Consider the following 6,645-nt stretch of genomic DNA (forward strand, 5'->3'; position numbering starts at 1 on the left):
GACAAGTGTTTATAGAGTGCCATACATTTGAAATCATATAGTATGCTACCGTTCAGATTGGCTTTTACCTAGCAATATGCATGTGAGAAATATCCATGTCCTCGATTGATTTTTCTTAATGCTGAGATTCCATTGTCTAAGATGTGCCTTATGAATTGATGCTATTACATGTGGATATCTGGTTGGTTTTTATATATCCAAGACAGGGTCTTTTGCAGCACAGGCTGGTCTTGAGTATTTTAATTTTTTAAAAATGTTATTACTTGACATTTCCCACTCTGATCACACCCACCATCCCTGACTTCTCTTATTGTGCCTGTAGCCCCACCAACTTGGCCTTCGGGGTCACTCACACAGACATGAATACAGTGTATTTACCAGTGTACAGGCAGCTCGCCAGCAGCTGAACTGACTGCTGATGGCTCTCCGTGCTCCAACAGTCATCAACTGGCAACAGTAGCTCCCCAGGAAGAGCATAGCTCCCACAGACTCCTCATCTCTCCTTGACTGCATGTTTATGGGCTTGGTTGATCCTTGGGCCTTCATTTCCTAAGTGCTGAAGTGTACCACAGCCTACAATGCTGTACATTCAACACAGAGCTGTAGGCATACTAGCAGGTCACATACTTTACAAAGCTACATTCCCAGCTGTAAACTGATGGTAAGGATAGAGACTCTGTGGAGCCCAGGCTGGTCCCCCAAATTCACAAACATGCCTCTGTCTGTTCAGTTCGCACACAGGTTTGAGACGGATGCGTCTTGGGCTTGTCTTTAGGATGTGTAACCTAGGTCAATGCCAAATCCTTGATCTTGCCCCTGCTTCTCGGATCACCAGATTTAAAGGTGTGCCACTACACCCAGACTGCTGGAGTGCATCAGTGATATATTGTTAGGATTAAACCAAGTCTTCCTTAGCTCTGAGTGGCTTCAAACTTTCCTTGTAGCTGAGGATAACTTGGAACTTCTGAGCCCCCTTCCTACTAACCTAGTGCTGGCATGGGTAGTATGTACCACCATTTCGCCTTTTATGGAATGACCCTAAGGTTTTTTATAGCGACTCCAGCACTTGATATATTGGGCTATATCCCCAGCCTAGCATCTTCCATTCTGTTTTTGAGCTGACCCAAGTTGAGCTCGGATTTCTGCTGTAGTCCAGGCAGAAATCCGAGCTCAACTTGGATTCTACCATTCTACCTCAACCCCCTCTGTGCTCTCATACAGAGTAACATGCACTGAGAACACAGGGGTGCTCTGAAGCCAGAGGGTAATGGGAGCACAAGGCCAGCCTTATGTATGGCAAGTGGCAAACTGAGGCCAGATTAGACTACATAGCCATTTTAGGGTTTTGTGGCTAGACTGCCTCAACAAAAAGAATGGAGAGAGGAACCAAAGAAAGAAAGGAGGAGGGGGAACTTTTGGGATAGCATTGGAAATGTAGATGAAGAAAATACCTAATAAAAAAAGAAGAGGAGGAAGAATCATTTTTGGGGCTGGAGAGATGGCTCACAGGTTAGTTAAAAGCACTGGCTGTGAGCCGGGCATGGTGGCACACGCCTTTAATCCCAGCACTCGGTAGGTAGAGGCAGGCAGATTTCTGAGTTTGAGGCCAGCCTGGTCTACAGAGTGAGTTCCAGGACAGCCAAGGCTACACAGAGAAACCCTGTCTCAAAAAACCAAAAAAAGTCATTTTGACATTTAAGGAGGTAGGAGGTCATAGTTATTTAAGGTTCAGTCTGCCTCTTAGTTTAGAATTGCAGCCCAGACACCTGCCTCCCTTTCCATGCAAATTGAAACACTGTTAATTGTTAACCTTTGCGGATCTTTCAGTACATTTTTAATCGATTCTTCTTCCCTCAATCTTGCCTTGATTCTTGCCAACATCCTCCCTCCCTCTCTCTAAATCAGGAACCTGTGACAGCATTGGCTATACCAGATAATCTTTTTGTTTCATGGGACACAGAGGCAGGTAGACATCTTTGTGAGTTCCAGGTTAGCCAGAGATACAAGGTGAAGACCTGTCTCCAAAGGAAAAAAGGCGAGGATACAGAAGCATGTGGTTATTATTTATGTATGTGTTTGCCTACATGTATGTGGAAGTACCACAGAGGCCAGAGAAAGTGTCAGAGCCCCTGAAGCTGGAGTTGTAAGTGGCTGAGAGGTGCTTAATGTGGGGGCAGGCAACCAAAACTTGGTTCCTCTTTAAGACCCACAGGAAACTGTTTAGCAGCCTGGGAATCCTGTATGTTTCATGCTATGCAAACACCTTTTTTTGCTGTTGTTGTTTGTTTTCAAGACAGGGTTTCTCTGTATAGCCCTGGCTGTCCTGGAACTCACTCTGTAGACCAGGCTGGCCTCAAACTCAGAAATCTGCCTGCCTCTGCCTTCGGAGTGCTGGGATTAAAGGCGTGCGCCGCCGCCACCGCCACCACCCAGCGCAAACACCTTTTTAAATAATGTACTTTGAAAGCCTTTTGTACTTTAACAGCCTAGGACCCTCGCCCGGACATAACCTTTCTGAATAATGTACCTAGCAATATGTTAGCAGTCTAGAAGCCCCCACTTCCTTTCAGGCGGTTGCACACAAAGGTGTGTGAGGATAAGAGGGCCAACAAGAGAGTAGGTTTTCTCCTTCCACCATGTGAGAACTGGGGATCAAGTTTACCTGCCATCCTTGGAGGAAAATGCCTCTACCCACTGAGGCATCTCACAGGCCCCATTTTTTTTTTATAAGCATAATGTTTCATTGTGTATATATATATCATTTCGTTTATCTGTTGGACCCCTGGGCAGTTTCCATCTTCTAGCTATTGTGATTAATGTAGTAAACACGGATGTGCACTGGTCTCTGGTTTATAGACATAAAGTACTCAAGAAGCGGGATACCTGGGTCATCTGGTTTTGTAGTTTGAGGAACCCCATGCCGACTTTCACAGTGATAGGCTTATGTCCCCAGCAGCAGTATACAAAGGTTCCCTTCCCCCTCAACCCTCCCAAGCATTTGTTGTCGTGTTTCTTCTGGCTGGTCGGTCGCCATTCCAACTGTGATGAGCTGCAATCTCAGTTTGGTCTAATTTACATTTGCCAACTGGCAGAAGATGGTGAAGTCTGTTTCAAGGATTTATTGAGACATGATTGTAAGGCCCTTTGTTGTAATCTAACTTTGCATTAGAAATATCACTTGTCTTTTCAATGGTGTATTTCATCAAGATGGTGATTATACTGGTGTATTTTGTGGACCCAACCAGGGTGTTAATATCTGTAATTCATGTTCCATGGAGAATTCTACAAAAGAAGTCTATGGGGGCAATTATCCCTTCACTGATAATTTTGATAATGTAGCTAAGAAATTAGAGTTTTCTTACCCTAATCCACATGGCCCTTGGTTCCCTCAGCTATTTCCTGTCTCAACTCCTATTTTCTCCAAGTGCTCATTTAAAGGATAATTCCATATCCTGCTGGGCATGGTGGTTAATGCCTGTCATTTTAGCACTCGGGAGGTGAGGCAGGAGGCTTACTGTGTGTTTGATGCCAGTTTGGGATACAGTGAGGTTACTACACTCCCCTCCCACCCCCAAATGATAATAATTCTATTTCAGGAATCCTCTCTATTGGGTAAATAGCTTCTTTTGCCAGGTTGCTTATTAAATATAGTTTAATGTAGGCTTAATCATGAAGGCTAAGTAAGAGAGAGATTAACATGAATAGAAGACATACCTGAGGACATGGGGTGGATGTCTCTGATAGGAGTTTCATAAATTACTCCTGATCCTCCTGCCTCCACTTCCTGAGCACTAGCATCGCAGGTGTGAGCCATTACGCCTCGTTTCTGTGGTGCTAGAGGTCCCACCGTGGCTTTGTGCCTAGTGGCCAAGTGCCCTCACAGCTGAACTACAAGGAATTAAACACACGGATTCCTATGCTTATTTAATTTCAGAAGTTGACTCTAGTTTGATTTGGTGAAAAAAATCCCTTTAATCCTTGCACTCAGGGGGTTGGAATAGGAGAATCAGGAGGTCAAAGTTGACTACACAGAAAATTTCAGACCCTCCCTTTAAAAACAAAACAAAACAAGAGGCAGAAAGAAAGAAGAAAAGCACTGTCAGATGGTCTATAGCAATAGTGTACATTTGCAATCCCAACATTTGGGAAGCAGGCAGGAGAATAGCAATGAGTTCAAGGCCAAACTGAGCAATATATTGAGACCTTCTCTCAAAAATGGAAACAGCCTGGTGGTAGTGACATATGCCTTTCATCTCAGTGCTCAGGAGGCAGAGGCAGACAGATCTCTGTGAGTTCAAGGCCAGCCTGGTCTACAGAGTGAGTTCCAGGACACGTGAAACCCTGTCCCAAACAAACAAAAACCAAGTTGACTCAAGTAAAGCCTAGGATTCAGTTCTTACAATCCCATTTCATTCCTTTGGTACTGTGGAGTTGGCAAAGATGTGCTTCCAAGAAGGCTAGGTACCAATTTTTACGACTGAACTGAGTGGTGATGGTACATGCCTTTAATCCCAGTCCTTGGGAGACAGAGGCAGGCAGATCTTTGAGTTCAAGACCAGACTGGTCTACAAATTGAGTTCCAGGAAAACAGAGAAGAAAAAAAAAATCATGTTACTAATCTTACTTTTTAGCCATTTTTCCTTTTACTGTAAATAGACTTTTTCTCACATTATATATCCTGATTATGGTTTCCCTTCTCTCTATACCTCCCAGTCCTCTCCACATAATATTTTTTAATAAGCTAGCCATTTGGCTATTTTTTGTTTTTGTTTGTTTGTTTGTTTGTTTGTTTCGAACAGGGTTTCTCTGTGTAGCCCAGACTGTCCTGGAACTCACTCTGTAAACCAGGCTGGCCTCGAACTCAGAAATCCACCTGCCTCTGCTTCCCAAGTGCTGGGATTAAAGGCATGCACCACCACCGCCCGGCGTCTGTGCTCTTAGGCACTGAGCCATCTCTCAGCTATATTCTTTCTTTTTTAAGATGCTATCTCTTTCTATGTAGCCGTGTTTGAACTAAAATTTGCTGTGAAGACCAGACTGGCTTTGAATTTGAAGCAATGCTGCTTATACCTCTCTGTTTTGCTATAGTTATTGTTTGTTTGCTTGTTAGACACAGGACCTCTACCTAGCACTGGCTGTCCTGAAACACACTATGTAGATTAGACTGGCCTTGAACTCAGAGATCCACCTTTGGAGTGCTAGGGTTAAAGGCTCATGCCAGAGCATTCAGCCATTTGCTTTTTGTTGCTACAGGGTCTTCTGTAGCCCAGTGTAGCCTGGAACTCATTAAGCAGCAGAATTGGACCTTGGAATTCTGATTTCCTGCTTCCAGCTTCCAAGTGTTATGGGAATAAATGCCAGAGACGAGCACACACTTATGTAACACCTCAGTTTAGGAAACCACATCATGGCTCTCACTTTTTTTAGTGTCGTTGATATCCCATCATCTTCAAGGCCAACAGATTTTACCAACCTTCCTAGACAGCTGTAATCTGTTACATGTTTTAAAACTCACCCTCACTTTCGGTTTCACGCTGGGTTGGTACAGAGGGAGACCTTACCCTTTGCAGAGATGAAGCAGAGGGTGGGATGGGGAGGGTGTACATGTGTTGGAAGACTGGGAGGAGAGGTGGTTGCTTCAATTCAGATGTAAAGTGAATAAATAAATAAGAGAGAGAGAGAGAGAGAGAGAGAGAGAGAGAGAGAGAGAGAGAGAGAGAGAGAGAGAAACCTCTCCCTCATTACCTGAGCCCTTTGCCCTTTGAGAATGTTAATTGTTTTAAGGTGTGTTAAATCTAATAATATCTAATCTCTTTCAGGTGCTGTACTGACATTTGTAGTAGGTGTCATCTAAGAATACAGCTAAAAGGCTGGAGAGATGGCTCAGCGGCTAAGAGCACTGATAGCTCTGATTGCTCTTCCCATAGGCCCTGAGTTCAAATCCCAGCAACCACGTGGTGGCTCACAACCATCTGTAATGAGATCAGACTACCTTTTCTCAAGTATTTAAATAATGAATTGTCTGGTAGATTAGTCCCAACTCCCAAACTTAAGCCTGTAACCCACTTTTTTCAGGGGGCAAGAGAGAGAGAGAGAGAGAGAGAGAGAGACAGAGAGAGAGAGAGAGAGAGAGAGAGAAGAGGTGAAGATAGAGTTTCTCTATGTAGCCCTGGCTATCATGGAACTCACATTGTAGATTAGGCTGGCCTCGAACTCAGAGATCCACCTGCCTCTGCTTCCCAAGTGCTGGGATTAAAGGCTTATACCACCACACCTGGCCTGACCTACTTTCTAGTATGTGCCTAGTTATTATAATACTTTCTTTTTCTATACTTTTATATTTTTCTTTCCTTTCTTTTGGGGAAAAATGTTATCTTGCCTGTTTGTTTTGTTTTGAAACCGGGTCTCACTATTCAGCTATAGCTAGCTTGAAACTGACTATGTAGATCAAGCTAGCATTAAGCACTCATAAGCACTGGGACTGCAGAGGTACGCCACTATACCTAGCACATTTCTCCTATAAAGATACACTTTTGCCTGCATTCTTTTCTTGTTTTTAAAGATTTATTTTATTATATGTAAGTACACTCTAGCTGTCTTCAGACACTCCAGAAAAAGGAGACAATTCATTATTTAAATACTTGA

This window comes from Mus caroli, unplaced genomic scaffold (genome assembly GCF_978045245.1).
Source record: "Mus caroli unplaced genomic scaffold, Mus_caroli_1 scaffold_17, whole genome shotgun sequence".
NCBI lineage: Eukaryota > Metazoa > Chordata > Mammalia > Rodentia > Muridae > Mus > Mus caroli.